Raw genomic sequence first — 26425 nt, forward strand, 5'->3', positions numbered from 1 at the left:
CCCTGCCACTCGTGCCATCGATGCAGGCAAATGCTGCTATGTATCTGATGCACAGGGTTTCTGTATTGCTTGACATGTACTTGTGTAGTGCAGTATTGTTTTGTCATGCCACTTTTTGTGGGCTACAACAGGTACTGTATGCTGGCATGTGCATGACTACACATCACACTTTGTATAACTTTGTTGCATGATGTTGGACTGGCAGTAGTGTTACAGAATGACAGGTATATCATGGACCTGTGTATGTTTGTGCTCCAAGAGTCTGAGGGGATACACTATGGACAGATGGTAGCAATATAGCAGCTCAGGATGGCATGGTATCCCAGAAGAAATATGACATCAGCAAGGTATAGCAGTATATGTGCATGGTCTCTAGGAGCATATGTGTAGAACAGTCTATCAGGGACAATGGGGGCAGTCAACATAATCATGCATTCATACTTTTTGATAAGGTCTGCTACCCTTGCTACATGTCACCTTGGTTTTCTGTACTTACAAATCTAGAAGGTGTGGTGATGGAGTTGACACACCTAAAAATATCCCGTGTCCATGTCAGACAGGTGGTGGACATCAGTTATGATTATGTAGAGGAGGGCAATTTAGGGCCAGCAGCTAGTCACAGGGCCCTAAAATGCATAACCATTGCACAGAGATAGCCCATATGGGCATGTCCATAGTGCTGCAAGGGGATATATTTACACACACATGTGGCTGTTGTGAGCTTAGAACCCCTGTCTATTTACTGTTAAACATTACAGCATACAGCATTTATCGCATGTGCCACAGAGTTTATTGGATGCTAGCCTGTCAGCCTGCACTCTTAAGGTGGATGACACCAGCAGGTCATGTAGAGGAGGTCAATTTAAAGGGCAGCAGCTAGTCACAGGGCCATAAAATTGATAACTATTGCACAGAGATAACCCATGTGAGCATGCTCATAGTGCTGCAAGAGGATATACTTACACACACGCTGAGTTGGCTGCTGTGAGATTAGAATCCCTACTTATCAACTGTTACACACTACAGCTCACAGTACTTATTGCATGTGCCACAGATTACATTTGTTGAATATGTGATTGCAGGCACTGTACTGGTGTAGTGTGCAGAGTAGGCTTGTTTTGGTCAGCATGTATGGTTTGAAGAGTGGTATTGCTTGGTACTGTTATTGTGTGTATTGTTCTAGGAGAAGGGTACGTGTTAATATCCCTACTATGTGTGTACAGTCACCAGTATGGCCATATATGGCTGGTCGCAGTTATATAGGCAAGCATGTGGCCAGGGACACTTCTCCCTGTTGAAGGCCTGCATTGCAACCATTATACATTGCACCACCAGCTCACTTGTGTCTGTCTACATGGGTGACATTCCTTAGGCACAAGGTTTGAGGGTGAGTGGATGAGTGGAATATGTACTGTTGCAGCCTTGGTTTGGTTTCTCTGGGCAGTTGCATTGATATGGGAGTGCAGATAACCACAGCTTTCATAGTGTATGTGGGGAATTCATACATCCCCACACACACACACACACATATATATATATATATATATATATATATATATATATATATATATATTTAAATATGTATAACAGGGATGTCTCTATATATGTCGCTCTGTGTGTATGCTATGTATATGCGTTATATAAATATATCTAGAGAGTCTATGTATCATTGTAATATATATATGTGTGTATATATATATATATATATATATATATATATATATATATATATATATATATATATATATATATATATATATATATATATATATATACATACACACACACACACACACACACACACACACACACACACACACACACACACACACACACACACACACACACACACACACACACACACACATATCAGTATTATATGTATTATATGTATTTGGGGTACATACTGCTAAATACACTACTCATGTGAGTGGGTGATAGGGACGGACAGAATGTATACGTAGCTGTTTGTATGCACAGATGTATTTCCACACAGCAGGTCTTTGTGATGAAGAGGAAACAGAATTGCTCTCAAGTTAGCTAAGTGTAGGAGCATGCCTAGTGGGACTGTCAGTACTTACAAGGTAAGTGCAGGCCAGATCTACCTATACTCCAGTCCATGATTTTGTGTGCTACACTACATTGGCAGCTGCACCTGTTTCTGCAGTACAGAACTTCCCTGAACCTGTCCACAGCATTCCCCAGCTGTCTGCTGTACTTAATATGTGGCTGCAGTACATAATGTTACACCACACACAGGGTGACAGTCTGCATACCTCTCACTATACATGTTTTTGCAGAATGTCCAGCATTTCGCCCCATATGTGTGGTCTGTTCCTCATACATTTGTGGTGTTCTGGTAACATACTGTATAATGCAGCCATTGAATTGTACTAACTACTGACACATTTAAGTGATGGCCTTTACATCCTGCAGCTATTCTATTCTGTTGCAACTTGCTGTTATACTAGTCACCTTCTAGGATCATTCTAGGAGCATGTGTAAGGCCTGTCTGTAGTTTTGGCCCTTTGTCCTCCCATTCTGTCTGACTTTGTCCAGCTTTCTTGTAGCAACAGATTGAGGGGTATGACAGTCTGTGGGAATACCACCATATGAGTACCTCACATGCAAAAGATGTGTGGATGCTGCCGGATTCAAACCATCAACACCCTCACCTATGCTAATGTTCCTAGCCCAGTGAGCCACACCAGCCACCAATTAGCATGCAGACATACATTGTCACCCCTGCATTACATGAGGTATACAACATATGGTCAGGTTCCATGTCACAGCCCTGGAATTGGCTGGTCTGCTGATATATAATTGCAGACTTACTGTTACAGCAGTTGTATGGGAACACTGATGTGTTGGGGGTGGGGAATGACCAGCCCATACTCTGCTGGCATAGACAGTTGTGTGACTGTCTTGTGACCCCATTGTTTGCTATCTCCCTTGAATAATGTAGTAATTTTCCAGCCATGTGGCCTAGTGCATATTATGGAGCACATACTATTGGACAGAGTACCTGTTGACCCAAGTGACTGTTAGATCTCTCCAAGTAGCCCAGTAGCCCACTATATTCCCTTGCATACATACTACAGGTCCATACATAAGCTACCATATTCTAGTCCTCCTTACAAGTGGTGTATAAGTGAGTGACTTACTTTGTGAATGCAGCAGTTGACAGACCTGTAGTTCGGGGCTGATTCTGTCTGATGCATGCAGTACACAGCCAATACATGGTTAGGTACAGGTTGTGTGTGCTGGCTGGGATCATTTTTACTATATGTATGAGTCAGAATAACATGTGAGTTCCTGGGGCCCTAGGTTGTCAGTGCATGTGCTATGCATTGTCTCTTGGCCAAGGCCAGGGCATATTGGGCACACCTATGTCTGCCTACAGGGACATCCTCAGGGGTTTCCTCCTCTGAGTCCTCCTCTGGGTGTGGCTGTGGGGACCTAGGCACTGGTGGGGGGCTGTATATCCCTTCCCTTTGCTGATCCTGCTGCAGCTGTTTCTGCAGGATCATATTGTAAAGCATGGTACATACTGTGAATATCTGTGCACATGCAGCTGGAGAGTACTGCAGGGCTCCACCAGATATATCAAAACAATGGAACTGTGACTTCAGCAGCCTAAACACATGCTCTATGATGTTCCTAGTTTGTACATGTGCTTCATTAGGGTGTTCTTCTGTGGGTTTCTCTATTAAATAAGGGCCTATCATTTGTTCCAGCTAGTACGTTAAACTTGGTTGATGCGGTCTTGTAATTAAATATGTTTGCTAGAAGCATTATGCTTAAAACTGTTTTTGTAAATAGCGGTACAGACACATTAAAAACACATGACTTTAAGAAACCAAGTTGTTATGTACCTAACAATTCTCCTGCAATGGAGGCATTTATAAAAATGTGTGAAGATGATCTAAGGAAATCAGTTAATGAGAAATCAAGGACTGGCTTTTATAATCTAACAGTTAAGGAAGGTGATGCACTAGGTGCACTGACCAGGGCTGAGCATTTAGTTATCAGGACTGCTGATAAAGGTGGTGGGCTAGTTATTTTTGATACCATGGATTATTTTAGTAAAATGCATGGGATGCTTTAGGACAATAATGTTTATGTCATGTTACAGAAATAGCAGGTTAATGGTATTATGGATAGGTTGAATTTTTATGTATATGATTTATTAATGACTGATCAAATTGATTACTCTTTGTATACATATTTTTCTGTACAACATCCCACCATACTGGTTATATATGGCCTGCCCAAAGTCCACAAAGATCCATTGAATCCCCCTCTCCGAGCTATTGCATCTGGAAGGGGGTGGCTCACAGAGCCTATGTCTATATATGAAGAAAAGCAGCTTAAAAGCATTTTAAACACTGTAGAGAATGTGCTGAGGGACAGTAAACAATTTTTGGAACAGCTTTATGTATGGGCCAGTTCTAGGGATGATATTGAGATTCAAAGTGTATTTTTTGTCACCTTGGATGTGAACTTTTTGTTCACTGTCATCCCTAATGATGAGGGAATTGAGAATGTGAGACAATTTTTAACAAAAGAGAATAGGTTCTCCACCACCAAGGTCAATATGATCTGTGCCCTCCTAGATTTGATTTTAGAGAACAACATATTTCTTTTTGAACATGGATATTTTCTCCATACAGTAGGAGCTGCCATGGGCACAGCGTGTGCCAACACATATGCCAATATTGTGCTGGCCAACTGGGAAAAAGAGTCAGTCTTTTGCTGTGAAATGTTTAAACAACATGTCACATTTTACAAACATTTTGTGGATGACATCATTTTCATTTGGCATGGCGATGAGGTAGAGCTTGAGAGGTTTGTGAAGTTCTTAGGGAATACCACTTCCTACTTGTCATTTTCGCTACATTATTCCCAAGTTAAGACTGACTTCTTGGACATTAGTGTGAGTAAGAATATGTTTGGTAATAGATCAACTAGGCTATTTAGAAAAAGTTACAGGAGGAACAATATTCTTCATCGATCTAGTATGCATCTCAGGCATATTACCAAAAATGTTGTAAAGAACCATGTACTTCATTGCATGAGATTGCACACTGATGTGGAAAATCTTGAAGAGGCATTAGATGGTTTGTATACAGATCTTAAGAGTAGGGGTTATAAAACTGAAGAAATAGACAATGCAATGAAGGAAGTGAATTTGGTAGATTGTAATAAAATGAAACCCTTCTTTTCTGATAAGTCTATGACTGTACAGGATGATGGAAGAGTAGGTACTGAGATGGTGAATAGGTCATGTTTAACTTTTTCTGGGGATGTTAATACAATTTGTGAGATAGTGGAAAAGAACTGGCCCATTTTATTAACAGATCCCCAAATTAGTAGGGTTATCAAACCTGTCACCAAATTCAGTTTTAAGAACAGCAGGAACCTGAAGCAATGCTTGTGTTACAAGCACAATAGAACAAATGAATGGTTTACTTCACAGCTTAAGGGGGCATATGCCTGTAGGGCCTGCAAAGCTATCTGGTCAACTTGCATGGTTATGCATCCGTTGTCTTCTAAGCCAATAGAGGTTTTCTTCTATGCAGACTGTTGTACTAAGAACATAGTATATATGGCTAAGTGCAATTTCTGTAGTGGTTTTTATATAGATAAGACCAATAGTATGCTAAAGGAGAGAGTTATGGAACACCTGAATGACATACGTAACAATAAATTGACAAATACACTGGCCAGGCATGTATTTGAGTGTGGCATGGATCACAATTTTAAGTTTTTGGTTTTAAAGAAAATTAATGAAAGTCAAAGAGAGGGAGATTTATGTAATGAAACAGAGTGTACTGAGCTAAGATGGATTGTTGATTTTAAAGCTTATGATCCACCTGGCCTGAATAGTGCTGTCTCTTTAAAACCTCTTTTGAGAAAAAGAGGTTTGCCCCATTAGTTTATGTCTGTTTTTATTGGTTGTTAATTGTATTTAAACTTTCAACATGTGAATTTGTTTCATTAAGGTCTGAAGAAGAGGGCAACCTCGAAAGCGCTTACCTATCTTTTATTATTTGCATATTAAAGTGTTTTTAGTCTCCAGCCACAACACCTTTTTATTTTATATTAAGTCATCAAGTATACCATTGGCTTTCTCAGACATTTATTTAATTTTTTTGTGGACAGCCTTCCTTGCTCACCACTGCAGTGTGCTCTGCAAACACATGCTGTGAAGATAAACAATGTTCAGCAGTCACTGCACACACCCCCATGAAAGGTGAAGCTCAGCATGGCAGCGTGCCATGCAAATACATACAAATCCATGGAAACACATGGAAAGATGTGACCCAAAGGTAAACAAAGTTTAGCAGAAACTGTACATACCCCTTGCTCAGTAGACCACTGTGCTGCACAAACAGGTGCCACTGAGCTCCAATGAGCTTACAAGTCTTCAGACACCCCCCCTCTGATGTCAGCTACCTCTTCTCTGGACACCAACATGGTTCTGTCCCTGCACTGAAGGGATTTGCAGACACAGATACCCATTTGTCCTATTCAGAAACCCCACTTCATTTGCATAGGTATTCATGCACACAACCTGGAAAATACATGGTTCCAGACCTTGCCTCGTTAGCAACAGCACCATTGCACTGCTGTAGATACCCCACGCATGGTCCTATAATACATTACTGTCACATACTATAAATTTGTTTTTTCACTCTTTTTTTTTTTCATAAAAGCATGTATGTGGACTGTGGTGTGCTGAGCAAACATACCCACATCATTAAAATAAATAAAATTATTTTAAATTATTTCCCATATGGTTTTGGACAGATGGTGGATAATTTTGCACATATCTGAGTCTGCTATGCTATTTCTGTCCATCTAACTACACTTTTATAGCTCCTGTTGTCTGTTAAAAATCCTGTACACAGAATGTTTCCATGCACACTACAGGCACCAACACAGGGCCTGCAGGACTGCAGGACTGCCTATCTGCTTGCTGGATCACTCTACCTCCCTCATTTGCATGCAATTCACCTGCGTATGAGATGATTTTCATGCCACAGATACTTCATGTAAGCAGTGCCATGATGCCTACATGTAAGAAAAGTCTGCGCAGGCTTTATTAAATTCCCTCATAGACATATACACATACATACACATATATCAGTATCTCTCCCTGTTTATCTATTTGTCTATCTATCTATCTATCTATCTATCTATCTATCTATCTATCTATCTATCTATCTATCTATCTATCTACCTATCTATCTATTTATATACCTAATCTATTTGTTTCAGATGTCTCATAACTGTATGTTGGGCTACAGCCTTCATTTAGCATGTACAAGTAGCTTAACCCATTATGGCTTTTCTTTTTTCAGAATGCAGGTCATAATGGCTGTGGACCTTAGAATGCAGGTCATAATGGCTGTGGACCTTAGAATGCAGGTCATAATGGCTGTGGACTTTAGTTCCCCCTATCAGTTGTGTCTGACAACAGTCTTAGTAAATTGGGAAGTGTGTTTGCTGCTCCTTCAAGTGTAGTACCTTTAACATTATCATAGTAAAAATATATATCAGCTTTATTTTTCGCTATTATATTCATTATTGTACTTCTCACCCCCACCCTTCTTGTAACTATTCTTTCTATTAAATACATTTTTTTGTCAGTTTTTTTATTTTGTTTCTCTCCATTTATTTTGCTGTTATATGCAGTTGCATCTGGACTTGCATCCATCCTTCATGCTGGGCCTGTTGGCCTCCAAAGGTGGTAACAGTAGAACTGCCAACAGCAACATTAGAAACATCCACAACATCTGGGTCTCAGCCTGCCAAAGCCACCTCCACATCTCCTGCACATGTACAGGTAGCCTTGCAGTGGATGCTGGCACTGATGTACCCCCAGGTAGCAGTGAAAGTGGAGGTGACTCCATTGTTAATCATTGGCATATGGCAGAAATAGATGGGGAGATCATTGCCAGAAGGTTAGATATGTGCACTTGCCACATGAAGAACTACCTCTGGTGACTCATTGAGTCTCACCCCTGTCAGCACTAGCTCCACTATCTGAGCCAGGTTCCATTGTCGATGGAACCAAAGGGGGTGAGTAAGCTTCACTGGGCCACAGCTGGCAAGGATAGCAGCTGTGGGCCCATCCTATCCACCCATCCATGTGTTTCCCTCCCTTTTGTCTGTGCTCATTACTATTTGTTGTACAAACTTCCTCTGATTGTCTGATGTCTCCTACACCATTGTGCACCCCCCTCATTGTGTTGTCATACCCCCCATCAGTCTTGTCTGTCTTCCCTTGCTACCTACTCTTTCTTACCTTGCTCTTCCTTCCCTTTCTTCTTCTTCAACTTACCTTCTCTTCATTTATGAAAAATGGGCATCTGAACCCCCCCCCCCAAATTTATCCCTGCTTCCCTACCTCCATCCTGAACTTTTCCTAGATTTGTACCTTATGTTCTATCCTCTGCTTGTTTCACCTTTTCCTCTCTTTCCTATACTCACATTTCCACCCTTTAATCTAATAAAAAAAAAAGTTGATCCCACCTCAGTCATGACCATTTACCACTTTCAGATCAGTTCTCCTTCTTGTTGCCACTGTGCATGTGGGTTCATATAGGGAGTCATGGATGCATGTGTACAGCTGATGAGTACTGCTGCTGCTCCTTGTATAGCAAGAAGCTAGGCTGCTATATTTCACAACTCAAACTGCTATGTTGAGCCAGTATCATACACTACTTATACTGGCATGTTTCACATACTGGTGGTACAAATTAGCTGACCACCATTGCACAACAGTTGGCACAAGAAAAAATTGGTGTAACCACAAATTTGCAGGCATTTGTTTTTATAAACTATTACAGTGCCATTTCAGGCATCAGAAAAGGAGTTGAGAGCATGATGATGAGGTCTTTAGGAATCAAACATCTTCCAGCATCTTCTCCAGTAGAATTACTGGCCAAGGCTCCTTGAGGAAAAGTACCAAGGGACACAATATAAGGCAGAGCCCTGGAGCTACCTGATGTGAGATGTTACACATGGTACAGGCATGCAACATAATTATAGGCAATGCCACCACCATTAAAGCAATCTTAAATGGATTAATTCTGTCCTCCTGGGCTGATAAAATACCAAGATACAGAAGCAATCACTAACTATGTAGTGTAAGTAAACCATGGCTTAAATCTCCTCATGCAGACTGCCATTGTCTGCCACACAATGTCTACTGGACTTCATTTCTTTCTCTGCAACCCCTGAACAGATTGTAGAAAATGTGCAGCTGCACAGGAGGAGGCTTGAGCATTTTAGGGAGCACTGGGGTGGGTATACCCGTTACAAGTACTGTAGCTTTAGATGTTAGCAGATGAGACAATTGTTATACCAATAGTCAGGATAGGTATGGATTTTCCACAGGGTTGCCACATTCTCAAATATCCATAGTAGTGTTTTATTTTTAGATACTTATTTGCAAGCAGTGTCATGGACTGTAGATAAATTGTTACCACACAAGCAAGTTATGTTGTACAGTTTTGGTTCTGTAGCATCTATCCCATAATATCGTGATGTTTACATTGCTTGGCTAATAGCTTACTACTAATAGTTTACTGCAAGTGGAAGAGGTATGTCAGGAAAGATTGATTGTCTTACCACTGCAGCCCATTTATGATAGTACCTGTTATCTGGAAACATAGCTGCCAATACATGGAGTGTTCAGCATAAAGGGACATAGGTTTTAGACCTTGCTGTATACAGTATTGGCATTTAAATTGAATGGTCAGTCCTAAACAGGAGTACTACAAATTTTTTTACATAGAGGTCAGTGGTTACAGGCACCCAGACACTTATAGATTTTGCTCACCATATTAAGGAGTTACAGTCCAGCTATTATATTGGCAGTGGGTTCAGTTACCCCTTTGGTAGAGTTTTCATTCCATAATTGTGCGATACACACCATTTGTGTGCATTTCCCTAGAAACATTTCTTAGAATGCCAATGTAGCCTAAGAAGTAAGTATAGTAACTTTTTTCAGGTTACAAGGGATAATTGTTATGGGTCCTATTCCCCTAGGGGGTGTATATGTTTTTTCTTTCATTCTGCAAGTATGTGACAGACACCATTACTGTATGCTTTGCTAGGGGCTTTTATTGCACTGTTGATGCAGCTTAACATTTAAATGCATTGCCTTACAAGTTGTAGGGGCTGAAGGCTGAAGGCTTAAGTGTTCTATGGTTTGTTTATAGCTGCCTATTTTATTCCATTATTCTACAAGTGTGTGACAGACACCATTAGTGTGTATTTCCCTTCCCCTATACTGCTAATGTAGCTCGGCATGTAAATAAAGTTCCTTTTAAGTTATAGGTATCAAAGTTTATGGGTTCAAAACCCTTTAAAGTCTACATACATACCTGAATCACCTTACCTTTGTTTCTTTTATTTGTTTGTGTGCCCCTGCTACCTATCTGAACCGCCTTTCCTTCCTCTTACCTACTTACTCCCTTTCTCAATGAACCTTCTCTTCAAATATATATACATATATATATATATATATATATATATATATATATATACACACACACACACAAATATATATATATATATATATATATATATATACACACACACACATATATATATATATTTGAACCACTTGCCCAAAAATCCCTCTTTCTCCACTTCCAACCTGCTCATTCCCTAATTATTTACTTTATATTCTACCATCTGCTTGCTTTACCATTTTCACCACTTTGCTATCTTACAGTTTCCCATTTTTAATTTGGTCAAAACGTAGATCAGCAGATAAGCTTCATGTTGTCCTTTCTTGCCACTAATGTGCACTTGGGATCGAACAGATAATCACTGAGGTGCAAGTACAAACGACAAACACTGCTAGTGCTTTTATTCTGTTGTGGACATGTCGTATACCTATCGTAGTTGCTCACGCAGCCATGAGAGGGATATTTAATGAGCTGTTGTTTGTCCACTGTTTTCCTACTCACATTCATTCTTAATGAACGTTGGTGCTTGTTGCGCACAGACAATAAACAGAAGACTGCTGGCCATGATCACATTGGCACTGTTTCTGAACCCCAGGGGTGCAGTTTCAACATAAACTACTGAAAAAAATGAAACATAGAAAAGACAATGTGCTGTGTTTAACATGATGGACATGGCTGCACATGTTTAACAGTTAAAGAATAGTTTTGACAAAAATGTACAATATAGCTATTTCATCACATTTCACAAATGTTATTATTCTCATTTTGTATTTAGGCCAAAATGCATTTTCTACTCTGGAAGGAGATATATTTTTGCTTTGCTTACTCATTTAATAACTAGCTAAATCAACTAGCCTGAAGTAGTGCTTTTCAGGAATACTTGCAAACACTGCATGGTATCAGTCACATGTTTCTGGAAGTGCATATTGAGAGAAATCAAATTCAGTATTACAGAGTAATATTCATTAGGATAGGCTTTATACTAAGCTCATGAAAACACTTACAGTTCTACACTTGAAAACATTTGTATCCTGCTTTCAAGAAGTGCTTCTATACAATACATTTAAAATATAAAACACCATTTATGAGAAGTTTGAGTTAGTTACAACCAATCAACGCTGCCCAAAGGGATATAGGCACTATCTGTTAGGAAATCAGCATGGCCGACAGGCTCATCTATGATTATGGCTATATTTTCATAATTAGGACCCATCCTTCTACAAATTAAATGCTGATTTATAACTTTGACATATTGCAATAATTTTGCCTTATGTGGTTAATGCAAATGCTTCATGACCAATCATTATAAATGGAAGCAGTAACATGTTTTAAGTTTGACAGGACAGGTTATGTCACAGAGTGCAGCAGAACCACATTTCAAAGTGAAAAAAAAAATCCAATATGAATGCCATAAGAAAAGCTTATAGACTAAGCTCTATGTTTACATTTTTTAAATCTACAAACGTATTAGTCTGGATATGGCAAAATAAATGAAATACCATAATTGTAATTGTTTTCAGCATCTTCATTTCATATAATATGTATTTTACCATGCAATCTGAGTTATTTAAAAAGAAAGGTTTTCAATTTTGATTTAAAAAATTATTTCTACATACAAGAACAGCATCTATTTTTGACTACATACAAGACATTATGAGCTAAACTGGAAAACAATGAATTGCTCTAAAAATTATTGTATTATATAACTTTGGAGAACATATTGTATATTGCCACTGTTAAATGGGTGTCTAATAATTTGGTCTCAACAGTTTAATAGATGTTGTGATGCAGATTCAAAAGTAGACAGCTAAAGGAAAACATCATATACAGCATAGAAAGCAATTTCATTGTAACATCTTCCTGAACAGAAAAAAAAAACACACACATTAGACTTAAATCTGAGAACTGTCACCTATCACACGCATGAAAAATTCTGAATAAATATTTTATTATAATTTTAGGAAGAAAATAATGCTATTTGCCAAAGTTACGAGCCAGTGTTTGATATAGAGTATTGTCATACACGTTTTGTACCAGTTTTACACCAAAATGTTAGACCAGTCAGATAGAACAATGAGGTAACTTAGGGCCCTCACACTTTAGAATTTTTACACTGGCATTGTACACCAAAGTAAAAGTTCTGTGTAGCAGATTTACTATTAAAGTCAATGGCCCTATGCCACGTAGCTACAGTTCCATCTGTATGTAAGAACCTGTATGTAGTACAGCCAAAGTGCGAATAGTACCAGGTCTGATGTACAGGTGGGAGTATACTGAAGCAGACATAATGTTAGCTCAGGGACAGGAAGGAAAACATGCATGTAGGGTATGCTTTGCTTGTTGTGAGATTATGTGGGTGAATTGGTGTTCCTTTAAATTGCCAGCAAGCATGACTGCAGCATGTGTGTGAGTGTGTGTGTGTGTGTGTGTGTGTGTGTGTGTGTGTGTGTGTGTGTGTGTGTGTGTGTGTGTGTGTGTGTGTGTGTGTGTGTGGTATGTGTGAAAAACTATTTTGCAAATTTAGGTGAAAAATGTATGGTTAAATATGTACTTTGTCAGGTAATTATTTTAATGAATTTATTGTGAGGTATCTTACACTTTTGTCTGTTCAGACCTATGGGTATAACACCATGATAGTTGGACTGCAATATTTTATTTAGCTTGTCAATCACTGTATTGCTATTACCTTATGTATTACTGTGACATTATGAACATGAGTCATCTGCAGAGACAGCATTTCCATGTACGTTTTGGAATAAAAAGTCATATGATGTAAAACACATGTAAAATGCATAATAGTATTCTGGTGACACAACTTACCACTGAATTTTCAAAGTAACTTAGACACATACCTCTCAACCTCTTAGTGCAAAAAAGCTGGACAAAGCCTTGTATAATGGGGTACAAAGGCCCAAAATTTGGGAAAGATTTTAAATACTGATCTTATAAAAAATTGCTAGAATAACAGAATTTGTGTTAGCATGCATTTTCAGGAAAATACGAAGTCTGAAATTCAAATGCATGTCATTATCTAGTGACTTCAATCCTAAATGATTTGCCAGAAAACCACAAGTTGTATGAGGAACAGATAAAAATATGAGGCCAAAATCTGGACATTCTGTGAAAATCTGGACAGTTGAGAGGTATGCTTTGACATGTTGCAAGGCAGCACAATGACACATATGAGATGGCATAGAACTTTAAACTTAGGCTTTTTCTACCAAGCCATTATCTGAGCTGTAATTTCCTCCAGATCATTTTAAACTAAGCTACCATTTCACTAATGTTTAATTCATGTTTTGTTTATGTCCTCTGATTGCCTTGAATGTTGCTTATGGATTTGTTTCCAGACTATGGAGTCAAAGTTCTACTTGTATAGACATTTTAATGGCATTTAAGTAATATACCAACACACAATTGATTGTCTCTGCACTATGCAAACTTTTATATATATATTAAGCACTGCATCTTTCTAAAAGCGTTTCCGTACTATCACATTGGGCCAGATTCCAAATGAGTTGCTCTTAGAGTAAGTCTGCCCTTATTCCAGGATACTTGCCCTAAGTGTAAGTGACATACTTTGATGTAAAACCTGTCTATAAATAGATTTGCATAGGGGTCCAGATTCCAAAACATCTGCTCTCAACCTGCTCTCAGTGTAAGTGACTTACTTTGGCATAAGGCCTATCTTTAAACATGCTTACACCTGGGGCCAGATTTAAAACGCCTGTTCTCAGCCTGCTCTCAGTGTAAGTGGTCACTTAATACTGGCAGCAAGTCTTTTGGAATTGGGCCAATTATGTTTTTTTAAAGTTATTCAGTGTTATTTATTATATAAAGACTGAACCGACTAGCAAAAGTTTAAACTAGCTTGCCATTTATAGCACTTGCAGTTAGAAACATCAGACCCTGGCAGATACCGATGGTAAAAGACTTGCAAGAAAATTGTGCAGAAATTTAAATATTATATTTATCCTGAAGTTCATGGCTGACAAGAGAGCAAAGGAGAAGGACATAATGCTCTTGGCTGTTGATAATATTTTTTTTCCAGAAAATTGTCACCACTAAACGTTCAATTCCATGCCGAGAAGATATATTTTTTATTGCACTGAATAAGTGTGGTTCATGTAAAAATAACTAATTGTGTTATTAGTTTGTTGCATGTTATTGTATAGCTCTTCAAACAGAAATTGTATCATACGCACTGGCACAAGTACAGTTATACATACGACCTTAAGAAGCCTTCAGTCTGAACAGAATCTCAGAACGTGCAGGGCTGTAGCTCACATGCAGACTTTCCCTGAGAGTCAAACAGCAGTCATCCAAAGCCACAGAACCATAAGAAATTGCTTTTACCATCTGACTGATTAAGATTACAGGTAAGCATTTGCAAATTAAGCTGTAATTTGTAAATGTGCAAAACTGTATGGCCAAGCTTTGCCAGATGTTACAATCCAAAGATTCTGTGTTTGTTTAGCAACTACCAATATATAGTGTGAATGTCTTGTTGTTCAACTATATATAAATTATTGGCTGAAAACTGATTGATTATAATACTTAATCAATGAGTAGAGAAAAGGTGCTGAACAGACGGAACCAGTGTTATGGCTTATACTTTAAAAACTGTAACTTATTCCTTTTCCTAACTTTAGTGTCATACAGTATTCATAATGCTTGTTGAATGGATTGGAACTGTATTAGCAGGTACAGGATGCAACTCTGAGAAATCTGAGAAATGATACACTGGGTATACCTGATAAGAGAACGGGATTTATGAGCTGTTGTAGTACCATCATTAGTCTTACCTAAATGCATGTGGAGTTTATATATATATATATATTTATATAGCTATAGATTTAGATATAGATATGGGTGTGGTGTGTTTGTATGTTTACTTCATCAAATGTTCAGTTAGGAGGATAATTGCAAGATGCTAGCATTTGTTTTACAATATCGCTACAGAATGCAAAGTGGGATTTTATATATATATATAGATAGATAGATCCATAGGTATATATGTATATAAAATTAACAGGGGGAGTGTGGAAGTGCAGTGGTGGTCACCTCATGCATAAAATGTGGTTTCTTTTTTTTCTTGATTAACTGAGTTTCACACATTTCTGTTTGATGTCATATATGCTGATTTATTGAGTCAGTGATGTAGTGAAATACAATTTTAAATGTGTGCGTGTGTGTGGGTATGCATGTGTGTGTGTGTGTGTGTGTGTGTGTGTGTGTGTGTGTGTGTGTGTGTGTGTGTGTATATATATATATATATATATATATATATATATATATATATAAATTTATGAATGTATATGTACATACATACATACATACATATAGATATAGGTATTTGTGTGAGAGCGTGAAATGCATATACTAACTATAGATGTTGTTATAATAATGCAATAAACATATGCCCAGACCTGGCAGATATATTTTTTGTGCTACCATTATTTGTTTATTTAGTTAGTTAGTTATTTGTTTGTTTGTTTGCTTATTTATTTATTATTTTTTGTATCATCAGGAATTAATCTGCAGTTTGTCTGTCTGTGGCATCAAGCTTTTATGTTTACTGGCATCAAATGCTTATACAGAATATACTCATATCATCAGTATATATCACATTCACCTCAGTGGGAGGATAAAAACTAAAATATCAAAGCTAAAACATCCTAAGAGTACACAAATAGCCTCAAAAATTGTCATTCACATAATCCATCTAAAACACAACCCAAATCAATATTTATAAAGTACAAGTATTATCATAAAACAGAAAAAAAACTGTACAAAATCACACTAAAATAACATACATGCAAATAGAACCAAACAGAAAACAAAAATACCAGTGTAAACAAATAGAGATCAGAAAGTAATGACATATACAACATAAGATACATTTAGTGCCAAGGAATTAAAGCTGCACAGAAAATGTTTAATATATATTGAAATCCACAAACTTTAGATGCAAAAAGAGAACCTATAAGATGTGCTAGATGTTTAACTGTGATCCGTGAATCACTGAAAATGAAAGTAAGACTGCAAGAGAAATACAGGTACTGTTCAACATCCTGCAATAATATTAATGCTATTTTGTTCCCAAAATTAAGGTGGGCTCTGCTCCCTAAACCCTTGCTACTTAGAACGCTGACATCACTATACCGTAGAGAAGAAAGAAGTTTTTGAGGTATCCCAAACTTGAATTTAATATATTCACCACTAATACAATCAAAACTCCAAAAGCATACATTAAAAAAAAAATCTAAGAAAAAAATGCATTGACCACATAAAAAAAACACATTAAGTCAAATAAGCACAGTTCAGCAACTGAACTATCAAATGAAAAATAAAGTGAGAAATAGTTTGACAAAAAAATTAACAAAAGAAGACACAGAACACAGAAATCTCCCATAAAAACAAAAGGGGGGAATTTAATAAAGCTTACACAGTCTTTTTTACCATGTAGGCATCATGGCACTCTGCTTACATGAAAGTAAGCATGCTTGCAATTCAGTAAACACAGCTGGGTGGCGAGCCCGCACGCGCCAACATGGAAGTATCCATGGCATGCAAATCACCTCATAAGTAGGTGAATTTCATGCAAAGGAGAAAGGTCGAGTGATCCAGCAAGCAAATAGGCAGTCCTGCAGACCTCATGTTGATGTCCTTAGTGTACAAAAAAAAGTTTGTGTACAAAATTTTAGGCAGGCAGCAGGGGCTGTAAAAACGCAGGCAGATGGACAGAAATGACATAGCACTTACAGATATGAGGAAAACTATCCACCGTGTGTCCAAAAATGTAAGGGAAATAAGTTAAAATAATTTTATTTTTTTAATGATCTGGGTATGTTTTTGAAGTGAGTTGCAGTGCGCAAACATGCTTTCATGAAAAAAAAAAAAGAGTGGAAAAACCACATTTAATAGTATGTGACAGAAATGTATTATAGGACCCTGTGTGGAGTATCTGCAATGGTGGAATGGTACGGCTGCTAATGAGGTAAGGCCTGGAACTGAGTAGTTTGCAAGATATGTGCATGGATCTCTATGCAAATGAGATGGGGTTACTGAATAGCACAAATTGGTATCCGTGTCCGCATATGCCTTTCGTGCAGGCACGGAACCATGTTGGTGTTCACAGAAGAGGTAGCTGACATAACAAGGGGGTGTGTCTGAGGACTTGTAAGCTCATTGGAGCTCAGCTGCACCTATTTGCATGGTGTGCCGCTGTGGTCAGCAGGTAGGTGTGAATACTGACTGCTAAGCTTTATTTACCTTTGGGGCATGTGTTTACGCATGTTTGCATGGCACGCCGCATTGCTTAGAGTATCAAAAATGTAATGATGTATTAATTACTTGTAACCTTTGTTTAACTTAAACTAGGGCCAGTAAATGATATTAATGATATACTAGGCAGATGGAATGTATTATAGGTAGCCAATCACACAGTCAGCACTTACAGCAGAGCACTATAAATTATGCACTCCTTACATTACGATTTTTCACTCATACTCTGCACCATTAGAGTACAGACTTGGGAATTTTAAGTGAATGAATGCTATGGGCTGCTGCAGGTCTGCTACATTTGTATGTGCTAGATGCCGAAGGCAATGCTGCTGCTGCTGGTGCTGCTGCCAATAGGTCTAGACAAAGAAGGAGAAGAGTGTTCAGCCCCAGGGTAACCTTCCAGGAGCTACATGAGCTGGAGATTCTAGAGCACTACAGGGTGGACATGGACATACTACAAGAACTCACTGAGCTCTACCACCCTCATCTCAGACCTAGAGCCAACAGAGCGGAACCCATCCCAGTGGAAACAAAGGTATGTGTAGCCCTTAGGATAATAGCCACAGGTACCTTCCAAAGACCAACTGGAGACATGATGGGGGGGTCTCACAGGCATTAGCATCCAGGGTACTCCAAGAGTTCCTGGATGCCATGCTACCACATGCTAGTGTGCACATATATTTTCCCCTCACCCCTGAGGGGAGGGCCAGTAATATGCAACACTTCTACAATGTAGCACACTACCCTGAGGTACTGGGTGCCATAGATTGCACTCATGTACACATCAGGGCACCACCCGGTGATCAGGGTAGAATCGATGTCTACTGCAAGGGGTACCACTCCATGCCCAGGGCATTATCATATGTGTGTGCTGGCAGCTCTGGCAGTTATCATGACTCCCATATCTGGCATGCATCACAGCTGTACCACATGTTTGCTAGAGGGGACATCCTACACGGCTATTTACTGGGGGATGCTGGTTACTCCCTGGAACCACTGATTATGACACCCACCAGAAATACACAACACCCACCAAAGAATGCCATAATGAGGCACACGCACAAACTAGGAAAATCATAGAGTGTGTTTTTGGGCTGCTGAAGTCACGGTTCCAGTGCCTCTATATATCTGATGGAGCCCCGCAATACTCTCCAGCCACATGTGGACATATGTTCACAGTATGTGCCATGCTACACAATATGATCCTGCAGAAACAGCTGCTGCAGGATCAGCAAAGGGAAGGGATACACAGCCCCCCATCAGTGCCTAGGTCACCACAGCCACACTCACAAGAGGACTCGGAGGAGGAGTCCCCTGATGATGTCACTGTAGGCAGATGTAGGCATGGCCAGCATGCCCTGGCATTGGCTATGTGACAACATATAGCACAGTCACTGACAAGCTATGTCCCTAGGGACTGACACCTTACTCCTACTCACATACATATAGCAAATGTGTCAATTCCCTGCAACCCACACAACATATACCTATCCATTTATTGGTTGAGTACTGTTTACATCACACAGAGTCAGCCCTGAACTACATGTCTCTCAACTGCTGCATTTGCAAGGTAAGTCTCTATGCTACACACTAATTGTAAGGATTACTATAATATATCATATGTATGGATCTGCTGCTGTTATGTAAGATAATATAGTGGGCTAATTGGACAGATTTAACATCCACATGGGACTACAGATACCCAGTCCAATAGTATGTGTTCCTTAATAGCCAGTAGCCTCATGGTTGGAATATTCACTACATCATGTAATATTATGCAATGCTATGAACGCATATTCATATGCTAAATCTCAAATTGGCATTACAAGAGAAAACAATGGGATAAAGGCTTATTGCAACTGCAGGAAAAGATAGAGAAAATAAAGTTAGAAATGCAAAAGGGAGAAGAGGGGCTTAGTATTAGAAATGAAAAAAAAATGATGAATGTAGAGTTTCAGAAGATCCTATAGCATATAGTTTCCATTAGTTTAGAAAAAGTCAAATTACAGTCTTATTCTCTAACTCCTAAAGATTTACATAAATGTGCTCTTAGATTTTAAATGCTAGCAAGAACTAATCACATAAAAAGTGCATCAATTCCTGGTAGTAAAAGGAACTACACAGACAATGAAGAAATTCTAGACTATTTTAAAAAACACTATAAGAAAATTAAAGGAACACTGCAGGCACGTGAGTCCCAAGCACTTGAAAACTACTTTCTTGAAGCCAGGGACTCAAATGTCTTGTAGCATGTGAAGTCTTGTGATTGAACTTGAATATGAGTTTGAGCAAGCAGCAGTAGGGAGGGAGTGGGAGGGGGATTTTAGGGTGAGGTAGTGGGAAGAGAGTTTTAGATTTAGGGAGCAGGAAGGGAATTTTTGGCTTAACTCCTGGAGACTTTAAGTTTAGTGGGTTGGAGTTTTAGGTTAACGAGAGATCATGGAATTTAGGGTTAGAAAGTGAGGATATAGGTTAGAGACTGGGTGGGAGTTGTAGGGTTTGAGATTAGGTTCTGGTAGGGCTATATAATTGTATAGGATCAGGTGTGGATAGGGATAGATAGAAATGGGAAATCAGTCTAGTGGAAGTTTTGAGCATTTGCTTCTTCAAGCTAGTGGCAGTGAAGTGTGTTCAATGTACAAACCAGCAGTGTAGAAATATACAAAAAAATATTTTTGGATCCAGTAATAAAAATGGAAAAAAAACATGCTTTTGTAACAGAAATAATATTGCAAATTTAAAATCTGAAAAAAAATAAAACCCTAGGTAACAATGACATTATTCCTGAATTATAAAAATGTTTACCTCAAAATATCAAAAATTTATTAGGAGGAATGTTTGGTACCTGACTGCGCTGAATGCTATTTGAATGTTGGCTTCATTGTTCATAAACTGTTGATTTAATGTGGATACTTTATACTGCATTTTTTTAACTGCCCTTCAGTAACTGAATGCTGTTTTTTTTATTTGCCCCACCTGCTCTCTGTATTGAGAAATTTATGTTTGGTAAATTCTTCCTTGTTTATTTTCTAATCTACTATGTTCAAATGCATTTTTGCTTTCTTGCTTTCTTACAGTTTGTGTATTTATTTATTTATTTATTTTTTTTTTCCATTGGACTTTCTTCTAATTCTTTGCTTATACCTTTACCTCTCCCTGCACAAGTTTCAGCTCAATTTTGCATATTATCTTCCATCTATCTCTGATTCTTTGTTAAGTCTCAATGATTGGTCAGACAAAAGAACGAATCATGCTTCTATGCTTATAATGATATGCACATAAAAATGCACCACTGCTTTTACACCTGATCATTTGTTTAATACTTGCAAAGGACCCTTTTTTCTGCCTTACAGGCAGGTTAATATTTTAGCAACTATATACCGTGCCGGTGCAAGGTTATTTTGCACCCTAGGCAAAACTTATTAGTGCGCCACTTGTTATACTAATAAGTTACTTTTTTAAATTGAAATTATAGAAAAAGGAAACAATGATTTAAACTGACATTTATTGCACAAAAAAATTACACATAGATTACATAATCAAAATGTAATTTTTCAGCAATAAAAAAGATGATACTGTCATTAATTAAGTATACTTTTTTCATGCAAACAATATTTAAGAATTCAGAGCTTGTGGTTGATCTTGCTTCACTAAAATGCACATTACTCTTGCAAAGCAAGACAGAACTGCAGTCATTCTATTTGCACATAAGCATTGCCCCCATTCCAACTGCCTACCCAGAGAATCTGCTTTGAGCTTACCATGTTTAAAATAACAAAATTAAAAGTTCACGGTTACATTATTCTATTTCTTTAACATCACATAGCCAAGAACTTGTACGGGATCTTACTTCAGTTCACCCATACACACTGTAGCCATGCAAGAGTGCAGTTTGTTTCAAAAACAAAACATTGACAGACAGTCCTATTTATCTTGACTATCCCTACAAAACGACATTAGGTTAGAAAAACATGTCATCCTTAAACGGCTCCCTAGAACATACTTCAGACCTAATATCTCTTTGACTCCTGCCAGGATATTAATTAAAAAAAATATATAATAGTAACCCGCGGTGGTGGTGCTGCGTTAGCGTTGTCGCCTCACAGTAAGACGCTGTCCGGTTTGATTCTCAGCTAGAGTGTCTTCTGTGTGGAGACATGCATGAATGGGCGTACCTTCTGTGAAGATTGTGCATCAGGGCTGGTAACTCGGCATGTAAAAATCAACTACCAATCATTAGCGGATCGGAGTTCCGCTGTTGCGACCCCTAACCGGGAAAAGCCAAAAGATGCATCAATATAATAGTAACAACAACAATAATAATAATAATAATAATAATAATAATAGTAAAGAAAGTCATCAACAACCCCCAAAACACACAGACGCAGACCACCTACATCTGGTTGATCATGCTAGTGTATTACATAAAAAAAAAAATTCAACATATGTGCGGAAAGAAAGTTTACAACATAATAGAAACATTTTTAAACAAACCTTCAGTGTATACATGAACAGGTATGAAATACAGTAAAAATTACTCGTAAAGTTGATAATTATTTTACATGTATTGTAAAGTACAGACCAAAAAGTAGTATTATAAACCTGAAAGCTCTAAACAGCGAACACATGTACATCGATACATAAAAAGTGATGTACAATTACAGCGAAACACTTATTCAGTGAAAGTGAAAACAACGAATGCCAGCAGTGCGATCCTGGTGATAAGGAAATATATCCTTTTCCCCACTGTAGTGCAATCTTGGATTTGGTATATTTAAGTAGCAGGGGTGTGGGGGTGCAGGGGGCTTGCCCCCCTGCAAAAGTGTGTTATTTTACTTTTATTTAGTTAATTTCAGTATACCTGCATGGTGCTGTTGGTTAAACAAACATGTTCGGTGTTTTGAATTTCACTGAATATGTGTTTTACTGTTATTGCACATCGCTCTTTATGTGTCGATGTACATGTGTTCATTATTTAGAGCTTTCAGGTTTATAATATAGATGTAAAAAGTATTGTAATTCTAACTTTGCAGAACTGTAACAGTAAGCAGCCGGGCCATTTGTTCCATTCACACAGCTCCAAGCTCCACTTATAACCCCAACGACAATATTTGACTTGATCTTGTGAGGTTAAAAACAAAAACAAAAACATCAACAAAAAAGCTGACACTGTCATTAATTAAGTATACTTTTTTTCACACAAACAATACTTAGGAGTTCAGAGCTTGAGGTCGATCTTACTTCACGAAAATGCACATTACTCTTGCAAAGTAAGACAGAACTGCAGTCATTCAATTTGCACATAGGCATTGCCCCCATTCCAACTGACTACCAAGAGAATATGTTTTGAGCCTACAATGCTTAAAATAATGAAAATAAAATCCACAGTTACATTATTGTATTTCTTTCACATCACATAGCCAAGAACTTGTATGTGATCTTACTTCAGTTCACCAATAGACACTGTACTCATGCAAGAGTGCATTTTGTTTCAACAACACATTGACAAACAGTCCTATTTATCTTGAGTACCCCTACAAAATGATATTAGGTTAGAAAAAACATGTCATCCTTAAACGGCTCCCTAGATCACACTTCAGACCTAGTATGTCTTTGACTTCAGCCAGGATATTAAATTACAAAAAATATATAATAATAATAATAATAATAATAATAGTAAGCAAAGTCATCAATAGCTTAAAAACACACAAACCACAAGTATCTTGTTGACCATGCCAGACAGTTTATTACTGTATAAAAAAAACACAACAGTCCCCAAAAAAACTGCATCGCCAGTATCTGGTCAACCTTGCAGGCATAGTATAAAAATAGAAAGTCATCAACAGCCCCCAAAACACACACACACACACACAGAATCTTGGTTCAGACCACTAGTATATGGTTGACCATGCCAGTGTATTACGAAAAAAAAAAATCAACAGTCTCCAAAACACATTGCATCCCTAGTATCTGGTCAACCCTGCCAGGATAGTTTATTAAAAAAAAAAAAGAAACTCAACAGTCCCCAAAACACACACACTACCTAACCTTACCTACTACTAGTATCTGGCTCACCATGCAAGGAGTGTTAGAAAATCACAAACTGCCCCCAAAACAGCCAGCCCACTGCAGATTTCGTCTTCTACTATGATCTGGTTGACCATGGCAAACTCCAGGCCCAGGATGTTAGAAACAAAGAACAAATATGTAACCAGTCCACCTTTTATTTTAAACATTATTTGGTCGATCCTGCCAAAAATAATAAATAATTAAATACATAAATTATTTGGTCAACCCTGCCAGGAAAAAAAAAAATTACAGAAAATATCTGGTTGACCCTGCCAGGAAAAAAAATGCAATATGTAGCACCTGGTTGGCCCTGCAAGGAAAAAAAAAGCAATATATATATCTGGTTGGCCCTGCTGGGGAAAAAAAGTCAGAAGAACCCATTATTTTTTTCACACTTACCAGAACTATCTGTTGTCACTGTGGTCTGCAGATTAGTTTTCAATTAGCGGTAATAAAATTCACGCACGCCTTGGAAGAAGACTCCACTGCCGCTCTCTCACTCTCGCTTGTTGCTTTACCTAATGCAAAGAATGGGAAGAGAGCAGGAAAGCAATAGGACTAATCAGCAGCCACATCACGTATGTGGCTGCTGACTAAACAGTTCAGTCAGACTCGGATTACTACAGTCTCTATAGTTAATCTGGACTGTTTTTAAAGCAGTCCTGCAATGGTGTGTGTTTTGTTAAACCGGAACTCGAGCACACATGCTCGCCACTCTGAGTTCCGTGAATTCTCGCTACAAGCCACCCGACTGCTCATGATCTCTGCCCTAGGTGAATGGCTAATTCACCTTAATGTTGGCACTGGCCCTGACTATATAGCAAATCTTTTTAACAGTTAAATCCTGACATTGTATGGTCAGTTTGCATGTTTTCCGTTTTTCTCACTGTGATATTTTTAAGAAGTTCTTCGGGTGGAGTTTGCAGGTGGCTGCTTAACTTCCCCCATTCTGTTGTTCTCTCTTTGACTTTTGTATTGGTTCCCTGAAATTTTCAGGCTTATGCTTTATAAACCATTCCCCTCTCTTGTATGTTTTAACATGGTTTACTGATAGTTACATCTATTACAACTCGCAACTATCCTATAGATGCTGAGTCTTCTGCCTGTTTGCAAACTGACTGTCTTCTCACACACTAGTGTGCCCACTTTACTCCCCTGCCACCCCATTTCCCCAGCCATCCATGAACTGACACCTTTATTCCATTCTATCCTCTCCCACTTTTGCTTACATCAACAATGCAGGTTAAAAGAGCACAGCACATAGCTATGCAAGCATAAATATATTCCTCCCTGCCATCACCATTCTCGCTCTCATAACCACTGTCTGCCAAGCATAATTTTACCTTTCTCCTACCTCCCATCTCTCAACCTTTTCAGACTCATCTAAAAATTTTCAGTGGTTTTCATCTCTTTTGAAATGCCCTTCCCCTCTTTTCATCTCAACCTACACTCTCCTGCTGCTCTTGTGTTACCCTACCACCCACAGCAATAGGACTTCCTTCCCTATTGAGTTGAAAGACACCTCTTTTACACCTCTTAAAAATCCTTATTTGTCTTAACTCAGTAATTGCCATTCAACTTCCCTATTTATGTACCCAGGTAGGCACATATCCCTTAACCCTATCCCCTCCTTTGCACACTTTTCATTGCATGTCACACCCGCTCTTAATTGCTTATACTACCAACCCATCAGTTATAAGACACTCCCTTAAACTACTCAGATTCCTCTATAAGTTTAATCCTATAATACTCTTTCTGCCCCTGTGCAGCAACACTGAACCTAACCCTGCCCCATCTCTTTCTTCTTGTGTCATAATTAACACCCATAGTATCAAGAACAAAATGGACTAGCTGAACGACATTTTCACCTTCCACCACTGAGACCTCATAGTTATAACAGAATCTTGGTTCAAACCACTGATCCTTCCATACACCACTTTTTCCCTAGGTACAATTATTATCTTGATGGGTGGCTTAGTTCTAGCCTTAGCAGTGGAACTCTACTGCTTTTTAAATCTAATTCAAATGTCCAACTCTTAGCTCAAAGCAGCACTACCTCAGACTCTCGTCCTAACTGACTACTTCTCTGTGTGCCCTCCTGCTATTCCTTACCTCCAGCCTCCCACATCTTTAGCCAAATTCATAACCATTCTGCTTGAAATTACCTCCTCAATAAAAAAAATCTCAAAAATTCACTTAAGAAAGCAGTGTTAGGAAAGATAGAAGGGAAATTAAATGCACAGACTTCTATTTGAACCACTATCTTTTGTCAAGTATATACTCACAAGAATAGTGCATTAGCAAGGTATGCCATGGGAGCACCCATCAAAGTGGTGATCGGAAAATACTTTTCTTGAGTAAGGAATACCTGATAGCAGGATAAAAAAGTTCACAGAGATGAGTTTGAATCCCTGACTTTTAAAAGTAATGCCGTTTCTACATGTCTGTTAGTATGGTAAAAGAGTATTTACAAAGTGTGAATATACACGTCATGAAAAGTTAGAATAATGTTGAAGAGTGTACACTGAATACCAGAAAATGACATAAACCAGAAAAGGGGTTTTAAACCCATCTTCCAC

This window comes from Protopterus annectens, chromosome 2.part2, assembly GCF_019279795.1.
Source record: "Protopterus annectens isolate FY-2018-M chromosome 2.part2, PAN1.0, whole genome shotgun sequence".
Taxonomy (NCBI): domain Eukaryota; kingdom Metazoa; phylum Chordata; order Ceratodontiformes; family Protopteridae; genus Protopterus; species Protopterus annectens.